This window comes from Loxodonta africana, chromosome 3 (genome assembly GCF_030014295.1).
Source record: "Loxodonta africana isolate mLoxAfr1 chromosome 3, mLoxAfr1.hap2, whole genome shotgun sequence".
In the NCBI taxonomy this organism is placed as follows: Eukaryota; Metazoa; Chordata; class Mammalia; order Proboscidea; family Elephantidae; genus Loxodonta; species Loxodonta africana.
The window spans coordinates 72,640,489-72,657,699 of NC_087344.1; positions in this window are offsets into that span (position 1 = coordinate 72,640,489).

The following is a 17,211-nucleotide window of genomic DNA, read 5'->3' on the forward strand; positions in this document are numbered from 1 at the left end:
CAGGCCTCTGCACTTTCTACCACACTCACCATCTCTCTTTCAGACCCTACCCTCCCTCTGACCCTAGATCTTTGCTTCAGCCTCTGGGTTGAGGTGGGACTCCAGCTGGAACTTGAAGGATGGGTTGAATTTGTCCAGAGGAGTGAAGAGGACTCTGGGTAGGAGAACAGCAAGTGCAAAGACATGGAGGCTGGAATGGGAAGGGTGTGTATGGGACCATAAGGGCAATTAGAGGCAGGAAGAGATATCACTGGCCTGGAAATGGGGCAGGGGGTGTAGGAGGCTACATTGTAGACCCAGAGATGACCTTGACTCTGTGTGACCTTGGGCATTGCTCTCAGATTTCCATCTTCCCCGATACTCTAAACAAGTTGCTATCAAGTTGACTCGGTCTCATGGAGACCTCATGTGTGTCAGAGTAGAACTCTGCTCCATAGGGTTTTTGATGGCTGACTTTTCTTAAGCAGGTCATCAGGCCTCTCCTCTGAGGTGCCTCTTGGTGGATTTGAACTGCCAACCTTTGGGTTGTCAGCTGAGCACATTAAGTGTTTGCTTTACCCAGGGACTCCCCTTGTTGCTTCCTAGTCTACAGATCCCCAAAGCAAACATGGCCCCAGTTGAGCTCCTCCACATTTTTCCCCACAAACCTGCTTTTCTGTCCTGGTAATTGGCATCCAGAAACTGGGCTCCTCCCTGCCCCTTTCTCCCATTTCCAGCTAGTCCCTCCTTTGTTTAGGTTCTGCTCCTTCTCTCCTACCTCACTGCCACCCTGGGGGTCCAGGTGCCATTATCTCTCTCTCTGTCTTTTATTTTTAACATCCATTACTGTTTATTTTATCGTGGTAATATATATATAATGTACATTTTACCATTTCAACCATTTTTAAATGTAAAATTTGTGACATTGATTCCATTCACAGTGTCATGCAACCATCACCACTATCTATTTCCAAAACTTTTTCATCACCCCAAACAGAAACTCAGTATCCCTTAAGCAATAATTCTTTTTTTTTTTTTTTTATTGAGCTTTAGGTGAAAGTTTACAAATCAAGTCAGTCTCTCATACAAAAAGTTACACACACCTTGCTGTGTGCTCCTAGCTGCTCTCCTCTAAATGAGACAGCACATTCCTCCTCTCCACCCTGTCTTCCCCATGTCCATTCAACCAGCTTCGGTTCCCCTCTTCCTTCTCATCTTGCCACCAGACAGGAGATGCCCACATAGTCTCAAGTGTCTACTTGAGCCAAGAAGCTCACTCCTCCCCAGGATCATTGTAGTCCAGGCCAATCCCTGTCTATGGAGTTGGCTTCGGGCATGGTTCTAGTCTTGGGCTATCAAAGGGCCCAGGGACCATGACCATCAGGGTACCGCCAGTCTCAGTCAGACCATTAAGCCTGGTCTTTTTATGAGAATTTGAGATCTGCATCCCACTGTTCTCCTGCTCCATCAAGGATTCTCTCTTGCTTTCTCTGTCAAGGCAGTGATCGCTGGTAGGAGGGCACTATCTAGTTCTTCTGGTCTCAGGCTGATGGAATCTCTGGTTTACGTGGCCTTTTCTGTCTCTTGCGCTCATCTTTACCATATGTCTTTAGTGTTCTTCATTCTTCTTAGCTCCAGGTAGGTTGAGACCAATTTATGCATCTCAGATGGCCGTAAGCTAGCGTTTTAAGACCCCAGATGCCTCTCACCAAAGTGGGATGCAGGACGTTCTCTTAATACATTTTGTTATGCCAATTGACATAGATACCTCCTGAAACCGTGGTTCCCAGACCCCTATCCCTGCTACTTTGGCCTTTGAAGCATTTGGTTGTCTTCAGGAAACTTCTCTGCTTTTGGTATAGGCCAGTTGTACTGACTATCCTTGTATTGTGTGTTGCCCTCCTTTCACCTAAAAAAAATCTGTGTCTACTATCTAGTTAGTGAATATCCCTCTCCCTCCCTCCCCACTCTTGTAACCATCAAAGAATATTTTCTTCTGTGTTTAAACTTTATCTAGAGTTCTTGTAATAGTGGTATCATGCAATATTTGTCCTTTTGCAATTGACTAATTTCATTCAGCATGATGCCTTCCAGATTCCTCCATGCTATGAAATGTTTCACAGATTCACTGTTGTTCTTAATTGTTGCATAGCATTCCATCGTCTGAATACACCATAATTTATTTATCCATTCATCTGTTGATGGGCACCTTGGTTGCTTCCATCTTTTTGCTATTGTAAACAGTGCTGCAATGAACATGGGTGTGCATATATCTGTTCATGTGAAGGCTCTTATTTCTTTAGGGTATATTCCAAGGAGTGGAATTGCTAGATCATATGGTAGTTCTATTTCTAGCTTTTTAAGGAAGCCCCAAATCGATTTCCAAAGTGGTTGTACCATTTTACATTCCCACCAGCAGTGTATAAGTGTTCCAGTCTCTCCACAACCTCTCCAACATTTATGATTTTGTGTTTTTTGGATTAATGCCAGCCTTGTTGGGGTGAGATAGAGTCTCATTATAGTTTTGATTTGCATTTCTCTAATAGCTAATGCTCGTGAGCATTTCCTCGTGTATCTCTTAGCAGCCTGAATGTCTTTGGTAAAGTGCCTGTTCATATCCTTTGCCTAGTTTTTAATTGCGTTATTTGCTTTTTGTAGTTCAGTTTTTGCAGTATCATGTAGATTTTCAAGATCAGAAGCTGATCAGAGTTGTCATAGCCAAAAACTTTTTTCCAATCTGTAGGTAACCTTTTTACTCTTTTGGTGAAGTCTTTGGATGAGCATAGGTGTTTGGCTTTTAGGATCTCCCAGCTATCTAATTTCTCTTCTGGTGTTTGTACATTGTTAGTAATGTTTTGTATACTGTTTATGCCATGTATTAGAGTTCCTAGCGTTGTCCCTATTTTTTCTTCCATGATCTTTATCATTATAGATTTTATATTTAGGTCTTTGATCCATTTTGAGTTAGTTTTGTGCATGGTGTGAAGTATGGGTCTTGTTTCATTTTTTTGCAGATGGATATCCAGTTATGCCAGCACTATTTGTTAAAGAGACTGTTTTTTCCTCATTTAATGGACTTTGGGCCTTTGTCAAATATCAGCTTCTCATATGTAGATGGATTTATGTCTGGATTCTCAATTCTGTTTCATTGGCCTATGTATCTGTTGTTGTACCAGAGTCGGGCTGTTTTGACTACTGTGGCGGTACAATATGTTCTAGAATCAGGTAGTGTGAGGCCTTCCACTTTGTTCTCCTTTTTCAGTAATGCCTTATTTATCTGGGGCCTCTTTCCCTTCCCTATGAATTTGGTGATTTTTTTCTCCATCTCATCAAAAAATGTCACTGGTATTTGGATCAGGATTGCATTGTATCTATAGATGGTTTTGGGTAGAATAGACATTTTTACAACATTGAGTCTTCCTATCCACTAACAAGGTATGTTTTTCCACTTATGTAGGCCTCTTTTGGTTTCTTGCAGTATTGTCTTGTGGTTTTCTTTGTATAGGTCTTTTATGTCTCTGGTAAGGTTTATTCCTAGGTATTTTATCTTCTTAGGGACTATTACAAATGGTATTGATTTGGTGATCTCCTCTTCAATGTTCTTTTTGTTGGTGTAGAGGAATCCAACTGATTTATGTATGTTTGCCTTGTATCCTGATACTCTGCTGAACTCTTCTATTAGTTTCAGTAGTTTTCTTGAGGATCCTTTAAGTTTTTCTGTGTATAAGATCATGTCACCTGGAAATAGAGAAACCTTTACTTCTTCTTTGCCAACTTGGATGCCCTTTATTTCTTTTTCTAGCCTTATTGCTCTGACTAGGAACTCCAGCACAATGTTGAATAAGAGTGGTGATAAAGGGCATCCTTGTCTGGTTCCTGTTCTCAAGGGGAATGTTTTCAGTCTCTCTCCATTTAGGATGATGTTAGCTGTTGGCTTTGTATAAATGCCCTGTATAATGTTGAGGAATTTTCCTTCTATTCCTATTTTGCTGAGAGTTTTTTTTATCATGAATAAGTGTTGAACTTTGTCCAATGCCTTTTCTGCAGCAGTTGGTAAGATCATGTGGTTTTTGTCTTTTGTTTTATTTATGTGATGGATTACGTTCATTGTTTTTCTAATGTTGAACCATCCCTCCACATCTGGTATGAATCCCACTTGGTCATGGTGAATTATTTCTTTGATATGTATTTGAATTCTATTGGCTAGAATTTTGTTGAGTATTTTTGCATCTAAGTTCATGAGGGATATAGGTGCGTAATTTTCTTTTTTTGTAGTGTCTTTACCTGGTTTTGATATCAGGGTTATGGTGGCTTCATAGAATGAGTTTGGGAGTGTTCCGTCCTTTTCTATGCTCTGAAATACCTTTAGTAGTAGTGGTGCTAACTCTTCTCTGAAAGTTTGGTAGAATTCTCCAGTGAAGCCGTCAGGACCAGGGCTTTTATTTGTTGGGAGTTTTTTAATTACTTTTTCAACTTCTTCTTTTGTTTGTGTTAGTTTAGGTAGGTAGTGTGTTTCTAGAAATTTGTCCATTTCCTCTAGGTTTTCAAATTTGTAAGAGTACAATTTTTCATAGTATCCTGTTACGATTCTTTTAATTTCAGTTGGGTCTGTTGTGATATTGCCCATCTCATTTCTTATTTGCTTCATCTCCTATTTTTCTTTTGTCAGTCTGATGAATGGTTTATCGATTTAGTTAATCTTTTCAAAGAACCAGCTTTTGGTCTTTTAACTACTTCAATTGCTTTTCTGTTCTCTATTTCATTTAATTCTGCCCTAATTTTTATTATTTGCTTTCTTCTGGTGCCTGAGGGTTTTTTTTCCATTTGTTCAAGTTGTAGGGATAATTCTTTGATTTTGGCCCTTTCTACTTTTTGGATGTGTGCATTTATTGCTATAAATGGACCTCTTGAGCACTGTTTTAGCTGTGTCCCAAAGGTTCTGACAGGAAGTGTTTTCATTCTTATTGAATTCTATGAATTTCTTTATTCTGTTCTTAATTTCTTTTATAATCCAGTCGTTTCTGAGCAAAGTGTTGTTCAGTTTCCATGTGTTTGATTTCTTTTCCCTGATTTTTCTATTGTCTTCTAGTTTTATGGCTTTATCGTCAGAGAAGATGCTTTGTAATATTTCGATGTTTTGGGTTCTGTTAAGACTTGCTTTATGGTCTAATATGTGGTCTATTCTAGAGAATGTTCCATGTGCACTGGAAAAAAGTATACTTGGATGTCGTTGGGTGGAGTGTTCTATATATGTCTATGAGGTCAAGTTGGTTGATTGTGGCATTTAGATCTTCCGTGTCTTTATTGAGCTTCTTTCTGTATGTTCTAGTCCTTCACTGAAAGTGGTATGTTGAAGTCTTCTATTATCATTGTGGTGCTGTCTATTGCTTTTCAATGCTGTTAGAGTTTGTTTTATGAATCTTGAAGCTCTGTCATTGGGTGCGTAAATATTTAATATGGTAATATCCTCCTGGTATCCCAGCCTGTTATATTGTCCCTTTAATCATTATATATTGTCCTTCCTTATCCTTTGTGGTAGATTTAACTTTGAAGTCTGTTTTGTCGGAAATTAATATCGCCACTTCCGCTCTTTTTTGATTGTTGTTTGCTTGATATATTTTTTCCATCCTTTAAGTTTTAGTTTGTGTCTTTAAGTCTAAGGTGAGTCTCTTGTAGGCAGCATATACATGCATTGTGTTTTTTTTATCCATTCTGCAACTCTCTGTCTCTTTATTGGCGCATTTAGTCTGTTTACATTCAGCAGGGTTATAGATAGGTATAAGTTTAGTGCTGTCGTTTTGAGATCTTTTTTTATGTGTTGTTGACAGTTTCTTTTTTCCACTTAATTTTTTATGCTGAGTAATTGTTCTTTGTAAATTGTGTGTTCCTCTTTTTCATAGTTGTTAATTTTGTTTTTGCCAAGTTTAAACCTGACTTTTATCTCCCTGTATTGCCTTGATTTCCTCTCCATATAAAAAATCTATGACTACTTTATTTAGTCCTTCTGTATTGATTTAATGTTGTCATCTTTTACATAATGACATCACTGATTCTGTTTTTAGCATTTTAAAAAAAATGTTGATTTATTTTTGTGATTTCCCTATCTGGGTTGATATCTGGATGCTCTGCCCTGTGTTCTAGGGTTGGGTTGTTATCTGATATTATTGATTTTCTAACCAGAGAATTCCATTTATTATTTCTTGTAGTTTTGGTTTGGTTTTTGCAAATTCTCTAACCTTCTGTTTATCTGGAAATGTCCTAATTTCCCTTTCATATTTGAGAGACAGTTTTGCTGGATGTATGTTTCTTGGCTGGCGATTTTTCTCCTCAATACTTTATATATGTCATCCCATGGCCTTCTTGCCTGCATGGTTTCTGCCAAGTAGTCCGAGCTTATTCTTACTGACTCGTCTTTGTAGGTGACTTTTCATTTATCCTTGGCTGCTCTTAAAATTTTCTCTTTATCTTCGGTTTTGGCAAGTTTGATTATAATTTTTCTTGATGACTTTCTTTTGGGATCTACCTTGTATTGGGTTCGATGAGCACCTTGGATAGATATCTTCTCATCTTTCACAATATCAGAGAAGCTTTCTGCCAACAAATCTTCAACAATTCTCTCTGTATTTTCTGTTATCACTCCGTATTCTGATACTGCAATCACTCCTAGGTTATTCCTCTTGATAGAGTCCCACATGATTCTTAGGGTTTCTTCATTTTTTAAAATTATTTTATCTGATTTTTCTTTGAATATATTGTTGCCAAGTGTTTTATCTTCAATCTTGCTAATTCTGACTTCTGTTTCCTCAGTTCTGCTCCACTGACTTTCTACTGCATTGTCTAGTTCTGAAATTTTATTGCTGATCTTCTGAATTTCTGATTGCTGTCTCTCTATGGATTCTTGCAGCCTATTAAAGTTTCCATTATGTTCTTTAATAATCTTAATTTCCTTAACTGCTTTATCTGTGTGCTCCTCAGCTTGTTCTGCGTTTTGCCTGACTTTCTTCCTGATGTCTTGAACTGCTCTGTATATTAATCTTTTGTATTCTACATCGGGTAATTCTAGGAATATATCTTCATCCAGAAAATTCCTTGAATCTTTGTTTTGGGAGTTTTGTTGATGCAATCGTGGTCTACTTCTTTATGTGATTTGTTATCAACTATTGTCTCTGAACTATCTATAAGTTATTGTATTAATTAATTTTACTTTTGCTGTGTCCTAGCTTCTTGCTTTGTTTTGATATACCCCAATAAGCTACTAGAGTGAGCTAACTTAATTATTGTAGCCTTTGAAGCACTAATGTCCTGTCACCAGAAAGCTAGAGCTGTTACCAGGTATATGAGCCTAGAAGTCCATTCACTATTCTTGGATAGATTCAGCTAAGGTGTCCACGTAGTTGGTTACCTAGTGTGTGGTGTGGGCTCTCACCTACAATCTTACAGGAGCAGTTTTGATTGATGCATGCATAGGTTTTTTGTTGCAGCAGGGGGTCACACTCTGAGGAAGGCAGGGGACTGACAACCTTTCCCCAAGTGTCTGTGAAGATGGCATGTCTCTGTTCTTTAGAGCCCTCTGGTGGGTGGGCTCTGCAGCTGTACCATAGGCACCCAGTGCTTTTAACTGTAAGGACTGGGAGGCACCACTTATCCTTGGACACCTGTTGTGGGAGGCTAGGTGGCATGGGTTGAGCCACCAGTCCTCCAGCCCCTGCTGTGGGTAGGCGAGGGCCCTGTTTAATAGACAGAGTGGTATCAAACACCAAAAACCTACCCCTCCACCACACAGCTGAAATAGTTGCAGTCAGACCTCAAACAGATTCTCCCTTGCCATATAATATAACAGTCAGATCCTATCTGTTGTAATGGGGCCACCTGGATCCATGCAGGGTGAAAGACGATGTCTGTGGACCACTCGTGTCTGGACAGGAGCCACTTCTGCTCTGAGTTTCCAGATTAGGGGAGTCAGCAGAGTATTTTTCCCCTGTTTGTTAATTTATTCCTTCTCCAATGCTGGGAGAATGGCTCAGGGAGCACAGTAGGTCCTATCTCAGGTCCGGGAAAATCAACTATTACTGAAGCCAGCTGGGGCAGAGGCAGGAGGGATCAGATAGAAGGGAGAGAGTTCTTTCAAAAGGAGGAGATATTAGATCCACTCAGTAAATTAGACAAAATCACTTATGCCGAGAGCACTGTTTATCTCAGATTCTGGAGGCGTGGGTAGATTCTGTGTGCTGGCTTGGTCCCGCAGTGGTCATACCAGGGGTCTGGGGCTGTGCCACTTTGCTTGCCTTCTTTCACTGAAACAGCCACTTCCTGAACACTACTGCTAACCCCACCACAGTCATGCCAGGGAATTGGGGCTGACGTGCTCCTACCAACTCGGCAGCTCCTCGCTGCTTCAGCACCATCTCTCCCTCACCCTGCCACTCAGTCCAATTTTCTTAACTTTGCCTTTGATGCTCAGGGTTCCTAGCTTGTCAAACATGTATAATTGATTCACTTGTGTTTTTCAGGTCTTTGTTGTAAGAGGGACCACCAGAAGCATCTGACTACTCTGCCATCTTGGCCCTGCCTCCTGCAGCCATTATCTCTTGTCTGTAACAATTGTCACAGCCTCCTCCTGGTCTTTCTATCTCATTCCTGGGACACTGTCTGTTATGGATTGAATTGTGTCCCTCCAAAATGTGTCAAGTTGGCCAGGCCATGATTCCCAGTATTATATGGTTGTCCACTATTTTGTCATCTGATGTGATTTTCCTATGTGTTGTAAATCCTACCTCTATGATGTTAATGAGGCAGGCTTAGAGGCAGTTATGTTAATGAGGCAGGACTCAATCTACAAGATTAGATTGTGTCTTGAGTCAATCTCTTTTGAGATATAAAAGGGAGAAGTGAGCAGAGAGACAGGGGACCTCATACCATCAAGAAAAAAGCCAGTAAGGGGACTTCTAAGTCAATTGGCAAAATAATTCTATTATGAAAACATTCTGCATCCCACTTTGAAATGTGGCGTCTGGGGTCTTAAATGTTAACAAGCGGCCATCTAAGATGCATCAATTGGTCTCAACCCACCTGGATCAAAGAAGAATGAAGAACACCGAGGTCACACGATAACTATGAGCCCAGGAGACAGAAAGGGCCACATGAACCAGAGACTTACATCATCCTGAGACCAGAAGAACTAGATGGTGCCCGGCCACAACCGATGACTGCTGACAGGGAGCACAACAGAGAACCCCTGAGGGAGCAGAAGATCAGTGGGATGCAGACCCCAAATTCTCATAAAAAGACCACACTTAATGGTCTGACTGAGACTAGAGGAATTCCAGCGGTCATGGTCCCCAAACCTTCTGTTGGCCCAGAACAGGAACCATTCCCGAAGACAACTCATCAGACATGGAAGGAACTGGACAATGGGTAGGAGAGAGGTGCTGATGAAGAGCGAGCTACTTGTATCAGGTGGACACTTGAGACTGTGTTGGCATCTCCTGTCTGGAGGGGAGATAGGAGGGTAGAGAGGGTTAGAAACTGGCAAAATTGTCACGAAAGGAGAGACTGGAAGGGCTGACTCATTAGGGGGAGAGTAAGTGGGAGTATGGAGTAAGGTGTATATAAGCTTATATGTGACAGACTGACTTGATTTGTAAACATTCACTTAAAGCTCAATAAAAATTACAAAAAATAAAATAAAATAGAAAGCAGGGGCCCTGGTGGCACATAGTGGTTAAGCACTAGGCTGCTAATCAAAAGGTTAGCAGTTCAATACCACCAGCCTGCACTGCTCAAGAAAGATGGCGCAGTCAGATTCCGGAAAGATTTACAGCCTTGGAAACCCTTTGGGGCAGTTCTATTCTGTCCTATAGGGTCACTATGAGTCTGAATTGACTCAACAGGCAGTGGGTTTGGTTTTAGGGTTATTTAAAAAAAGATAAAGATACCATTATCTGTATTTTATAAAAGAGGAAGTTAAACTAAAGAGGTGAAACTGAACCCAAGGTTGCAGCATCCCTGAGGGCCTGTGTGAGAGCTCATATTCACAATAATACTATTACATACTAAATGACGCTGCTCATAGACTATACAAATTAGAGGAACAGTGAAAACAAACAGTGATCAGTTACATAATTTACCACTCACCAGCAAGGCATGTCACCATGGCCATATTTGATGTAACCTTTGTTCATATGTTTTATAATAAACTCCCAATAAATAAAATTTTATATTTCTCCAAAAAAAAAGAAAAAAGAAAAAAGCCAGGAGAATATTGCATCCTTTGGACCTGGGGTCCCTGCACTGAGAAGCTTCTAGACCAGGGGAAGATTGATGACCAGGACCTTCTCCCAGAGCCAACAGAGACAGAAAGTCTTCCCCTGGAGTTGGCACCCTGAATTCAGACTTCTAGCCTCCTATACTGTAAGAAAATAAATTTCTCTTTATTAAAGCCATCCACTTGTGGTATTTCTATTATAGCAGCACTAGATAACTAAGACACTGTCCCTTGCCACACTTACCTGTAGAGCTTCTTCCAAAACATACATCTGAGGATATCACCCTCCAACTGCAAACCATTTATTGGCTCCTGGCTGCCAATGGGATAAACTCCTAAGTCTTCCTCATGGCCCTTGAGGACCTTCCAAACCAGGTCCCCTAATCTCCCCTTAGTGGTGCAAAATTTAATGCCTTTGGCTACTAATCTAAAGGTTGGAGATTCAAGTCCACTCAGAGGCCTGGAGATCTACTTCCAAAAATCAGGAACGAAAACTCTATGGAGCACATTTCTACCTCTGACACATGTGAGGTTGCCATGGGTTAGAATCAACTCAATGGCAACCAGAAAAAAAAAATTTCCCCTGGAGCCTGATCTCTTGATACACCCTTTCCCAAACTCCTTTTTCTTTATTTCGTCACTGTCTGATCATGTAGTGCTTTTCCTCGGCTCTAGCCTTTTCCCATGCTGTTCCCTCTGCTTGGAAAGCCCTTCCCCTTATTTCTGCATCTGAAGAAATCCCTTTCATCCTCAAGTCCCAGCTGAAATGTCAACTCCCTTGTGAACCCTCTCTGGATTTCCCAGGCTTTGTTAGGTGTTGCTCACCTGGACCCCCAGGTGCTTTGTGAAGGGAGGACCTGGAGCTGTAATTTAATACCCAGCACAGGGTCCAGCATGGAGGAGTTGTCCGTGAAAGTTTGCTGTACAATTTGGATGTTGGACCTGGATCTTCAGGCCTGAGGTGCCCCCAAGGTGAGGTTACCTGCCAAGAGGTCTGGAGGAGTCCCTTCAGGCCAGTGGCAGCCAGCACTGTACTCTCCTGCTCCCCTGCTGCTCAGATTGGCAGGGGCTTTTGCCTTTGATTGGTGCCCCCAAATGATAGATGAAGTAATTAAGACATAATCAATACTGAATGCTGGCAGGTGACAAGCAGGGCTCCTAACTGTGCAGCGGCTGGGACAGCTGCCCAGATGATCTCCTGGAGGCTGCCTCTGGGGAAGGAAGCAGAATTCTGGCTTTGGGCAGGCAAGAGGGAAGCCCCCCTCATCCCTTGCTTGTGGTCTGTTGGCCAGGAGGGCCTTATCTCTGCTGGCCTGCCCCATTGTGGCTGGGGAGGGGGTGTGGCCATGGTGGTGGGGACACGGGGGAATCAGAGGCTGAGCTGAGATAAAAGCTCAGATGCTTATCTTGGCTTGGAGGGAGCCTCGGCTCTCTGCTACTCTGTACCTGAAAGAAAAGACTGGGGGCAGACAGACAAAGGAAAGAGCCCCCAGGCCAGGCCAGCTTTTGTCTTAATTATGGACTTTTAGGGTCTTTGGGTAGGGGAGCTAGATCCATTTTTCCCACGGGACTGAGACCCTCTTCTCTACCAGGCAGCTAATATATGCCTCTAAAGTTCTGAGGGGCGGGGGCAGGTAAAAGGGAGAAGACAGGGACATTTTTTTCCCCTGCAAATCTGACCAGGAATCATGGCTAGGAGAAGACAAATGACCTATTTGAGGCTAGCAAGAGGCAAAGGCAGGTCCAGAGCTTCTGCGATGAGAACCTGGGGTCTCCTCTGCTTCCTGGGATGCCCTACGAGGATCCTGGGAGGGAAGAGGGGTCCCCAGAGGTGGCCAGGCTTCCCCCTTGGTCCCATGCCCTCTGCTCCTCCAGCCTGGACCCAGGGGCTACAGATGGGGGCTTCTGCTCACAGATAAGCCTTTGGGCTGGAGAGCATGGGTAAGAGTGATGGGGTTTTTTTTTTTTTTTTTTGCAACCTTCTTGTGGTTATAGCTGTCCTAATGAGTAACCCAGACTGTGGTACAAGGCCTGATATATCATCTCTATCATCTTTATGACCTCCCAGGCTATTCTCTTATGTTTTCTGGACTGCTCAGTTTAATTAATTAATTAGTTTACTCCACTACTCCCATTCCCCACCTTCCCACTCTTATTTCCATTCATTCTCTCACCTACCCATACACCCATCCACCCCCTAACTCATCTATCCATGTGTCCATGTATCCATCATACCCATCTACTCATTCATCAATCCACCACCCATGTACTCACCCATATATCCACTCACCCATCCATCTACCCACTCACCCATCTGTCCACCCACTCATCCATCCACCTACATATCCATCCATCCACACATCCATCCACCCACTCACTTGTCTGTCCACCTACTCATCCACTCATCTACGTACCCACCCATCTTTCCATTATACTTATTCACTCATTCATCCATCCACTACCCATGCACTTAACTGTCCATCTACCCACCCATCAATTCACCCATCCATCCCCCACTCACCCACTCATCCATCCAGCAATTATTTTTGAGCTCTAACCACCAATCAGGCCCTGAACTTGGGCCTGAGAATAGCGGAGTGAATAAAAAGCCAAGCTGTCATGGCTCATGACAAGTAAACTTTCCATATTCTCAATTTCTTTCCAGAACCTCTGAGCCCCTTCTAACCCTAAGGACACTACACCACCTCCCTGCAGCCCTTATAAATGGAGGCAGCTCTTTTTCCCAAGCTCTAGGCATGGCAGGAGCCAGAAATCTGGCTGGATTTTCTCTTGGTCCCAGTGTTATATCCAGACGTGGTTCCAGTGCCCTTATTCAAAACCCTTATTCTGAGAATTGTCACACCCTCTTTCCCTGATCATCAACTTCTACTGACCTCAAATCACTCAGACTCATTCTCTGGACTTGGGAACCTGCCTCATAGTCTTTCACCCCATTGAAATTCTGCTGCCACCTGGAAGGCTTAACTAGCCACATGGATGATGCACCAGCACCCTGTCTTTCAGTTCATTGACCAGTTTTCCATGTTAGCACCCTAATACCATGGTCACACCATGGACCTTGCATCACCTGGAGCTGCTGAATCTCTAAAACCTTACATTTCAACACCCCACTCTTTGAGCGCAGCTCTCTCTATCCAGCTCTCACACCCTTGCCCTTACAACCCCTCCTCTTCAGCTCAGAGAGGCCTCCAGGCCCTGGTTCCTATCTCTGTTTTCTGCCCTATCAGTCTGTTCCTCCCTCCCTTCCTTGCTTTCCTGCTCCAGACCAGCATTACCTCACTGGTCAGTCTCTTACATCTGTCCACAGTACTTTTGCAAACCTGTCGCTCCACCTCTCTGTGAGATCAGGGCTGTCACCTGCTGTATCTCTCTCCCCACCTCACTCCAGACTGGTGTGAGGGCTGTGAAGACCCTTGTAGAAGAGCAGACTGGGGACTGGACCTGGCTCCAATCTATCCTGGGCCCTCAAACCATCCCTCATCCTTTGTTCTTGTCCTTAGTTCCCAAACTCTTCTTTTAGTTCTTTTAAGATACTTCAGGCCTTCTCCCTTACCACAAGACCAGAAGAAATAGATGGTGCCCAGCTATCATTACTAAACACTTTGATCAAGGACCCAATAGACAGATCTTGATCAAAAGGAGGAAAAGCATGGAACAGAACTTCAAACTCATATGGAAATCAGATTTACTGAATCCACTGAGCCTGGGGGAAGCCTTGAATCTTATTTAAAGAAATAATCTTTAAACCTTGAACACAAACTATCCCACACAGCCATCGTTAAACCAAACAACAGTTTAGTCCAATTAATAAAGAATGTTTACCTCAAGCATTATGCTGAGGCAAAATAGTCAGCTGCAAAAGGACAAATACTGTATAAGACTACTATTATAAGAACTTGAGAAATGGTTTAAACAGAGAAGAAAATATTCTTTGATGGTTATGAGGCGGGGAGGGAGGGAGGGAGAGAGATGGGTTTTCATTAATTAGATAGTAGATAAGAACTATTTTAGGTGAAGGGAAAGACAACATGCAGTACAGGAGTGGTCAGCACAACTGGACTAAACCAAAAGCAAAGAAGTTTCCTGAATAAGCGGAATGCTTCAAAGGCCAGTGTAGCACGGGGCAGGGGTTTGGGGACTACGGTTTTGGGGGACATCTAAGTCAGTTGGCATAATAAAATCTATTAAGAAAACATGCTGCATCCCACTTTGGAGAGTGGTGTCTGGGGTCTTAAACACTAGCAAGCAGCCATCTAAGATGCATCAGTTGGTCTCAACCCACCTGGATCAAAGGAGAATGAAGAACACCAAAGACACAAGGTAATTATAAGCCCAAGAGACAGAAAGGGTCACAAAATCAGAGACTACATCAGCCTGAGACCAGAAGAACTAGATGGTGCCCAGCTACAACTGATGACTGCCCTGACAGGGAACACAACAGAGAACCCCTGAGGGAGCAGGAGAGCAGTGGGATGCAGACCTCAAATTCTCATAAAAAGACCAGGCTTAATGGTCTGACTGAGACTAGAATAACCCCATTGGTCATGGTCCCCAGACCTTCTGTTAGCCCAAGACAGGAACCATTCCCAAAGCCAACTCTTCAGACAGGGATTGGACTGGACTATGGGATAGAAAATGATACTGGTGAGGAGTGAGATTCTTAGATCAAGTAGACACATGAGACTATATCGGCAGCTCCTGTCTGGAGGGGAGATGAGAAGGCAGAGGGGGACAGAAGCTGGCTGAATGGACATGGAAATACAGGGTGGAGGGAAGGAGTATGCTGTCTCATCAGGGGGAGAGCAATTAGGAGTATATAGCAAGGTGTACAGAAATTTTTGTATGAGAGGCTGACTTGATTTGTAAACTTTCACTTAAAGCACAATGAAAACAAAAAAAAAAGAATGTTTGCCTCGAGCATAGTGCTCTTATAAAGAATTATCTGTATGAGTGTAAACTAACAATAGTTAATCTAAAGCACAGATGAGAACTTTACCCTTTGGTGACTCAATTATTTTCTGTTGTACCATGTGCCTTCATTAAAGGAAACATGTTGAATGATTGAGTATGTTTGAATTTTTGGTAGGTAGTATGGATTTTTTTTCTTGCCCCCTTCCACAAACCTACCCTAAGTGTTTAGTGATACATATGAAGTACCACTAATTATATCCCAGAGCCCCCACTGGGGTCTGTTGGTACGTAAGTGTAATGACTAAAAATTTTCGGAATTTCTGTTTTTCCTACAAAAAATTCAGACACCTTATACGATACCCTACAAAAACGGTAATTTACAGCATATGCCTGTTTATTCAGTTTCAAACAGTCATAAAGACCCCTGTCTTCCAGCAGCACGCACTGTCAGTGGTACAGCAGCTTCCCAGCAAATCCTAGAGGCTGAAAAAGTTCATGGTTGCCATATGTACCACCAGGCCTGAAAGGGTTAAGGGGCTGAGCACCTAAATTAGTAGTGATGAAACAATATGGGTAGAGATAAAACGGTGACACAATGTGAAGTATGTAACCGATGTTATTGAACTCTTCATGTAGAAATTGTGAGTGCGTGTATGTGTTTAGTTGTGTATATTTCCACCAAAAATAAATAAAATATTAAAAAAAGATACTTCAGGCCCCTTCATAAGGATTCCTCCTACCGACACTTAATTGGCCAGTAAGTGAGACTGCTTTTGACTTTCTTCCCCCAAAACATGCCTGTCCTGGCCTTTTTCAAGGCCAGCCTCTCCCTCTGCTCCTCCTTCAAGCCCCTTCCATTTCCTCTGCAATCTCCCACTATCATTTATCCTCCTGCATTTGTGTTAGTAATAACTCCTTTTGTTGAGTACTTCCTGGGTGCTAAGCACTGCTTTAAGCATTTTGCATTAATTAATTTAATTAATAAATGGCTGTTCTATTGGGTGGTGCCTGTTATCACCATTATCCCCATATCAAAGATGAGAAAACAGAGAGCTGGCAAGTGGCAGAGCCAGGATCCAATTCTGAGTCCTGACAGTTTTTTATTTTATTTATTTGATTTTTACTGTGCTTTAGGTGAAAGTTTACAAATCAAGTCAGTCTCTCATACAAAAATTTATAAACACCTTGTTATATACTCCTAGTTGCTCTCCCCCTAATGAGACAGCACACTCCTTCTCTCCACCTTGTATTTCCATGTCCATTCAGCCAGCTTCTGTCCCCCTCTGCCTTCTCATCTCCCTTCCAGACAGGAGCTGCCCACATAGTCGCATGTGTCTACTTGGTCTAAGAAGCTCACTCCTCACCAGTATCATTTTCTATCCCATAGTACAGTCCAATCCCTGTCTGAAGAGAATGGTTCCTGTCTTGGGCTAATAGAAGGTCTGGGGACCATGACCAATGGGGTCGTTCTAGTCTCAGTCAGACCATTAAGTCTGGTCTTTTTACGAGAATTCGAGGTCTGTATCCCACGGCTTTCCTGCTCCCTCAGGGGTTCTCTGTTGTGTTCCCTGTCAGGGCAGTCATTGGTTGTAGCCAGGCACCATCTAGTTCTTCTGGTCTCAGGATGATGTAGTCTCTGATTTATGTGGCCCTTCTGTCTCTTGGCTCATAATTACCTTGTGTCTTTGATGTTCTTCATTCTCCTTTGATCCAGGTGGGTTGAGACCAATTGATGCATTTTAGATGGCTGCTTGCTAGCGTTTAAGACCCCAGACGCCCTGAGTCCTGACAGTTTGACTCCAGATTCTGTATATTTTGTATGTGTAACCACTATGTCTATATGACGCCACTTCTGGGCTTTTCTTTCTCCATGGCTCAGAGATGGGATAATACCCATACGCCTACAAGGAAGACCAGTTAATAGACTGTTATTCAAATTTATACACCAACCACTAAGGCCAAAGATGAAGAAACCGAAGTTTTTTTTTTTTTTATACCAACTTCTGCAGTCTGAAATTGATCAAACATGCAATTAG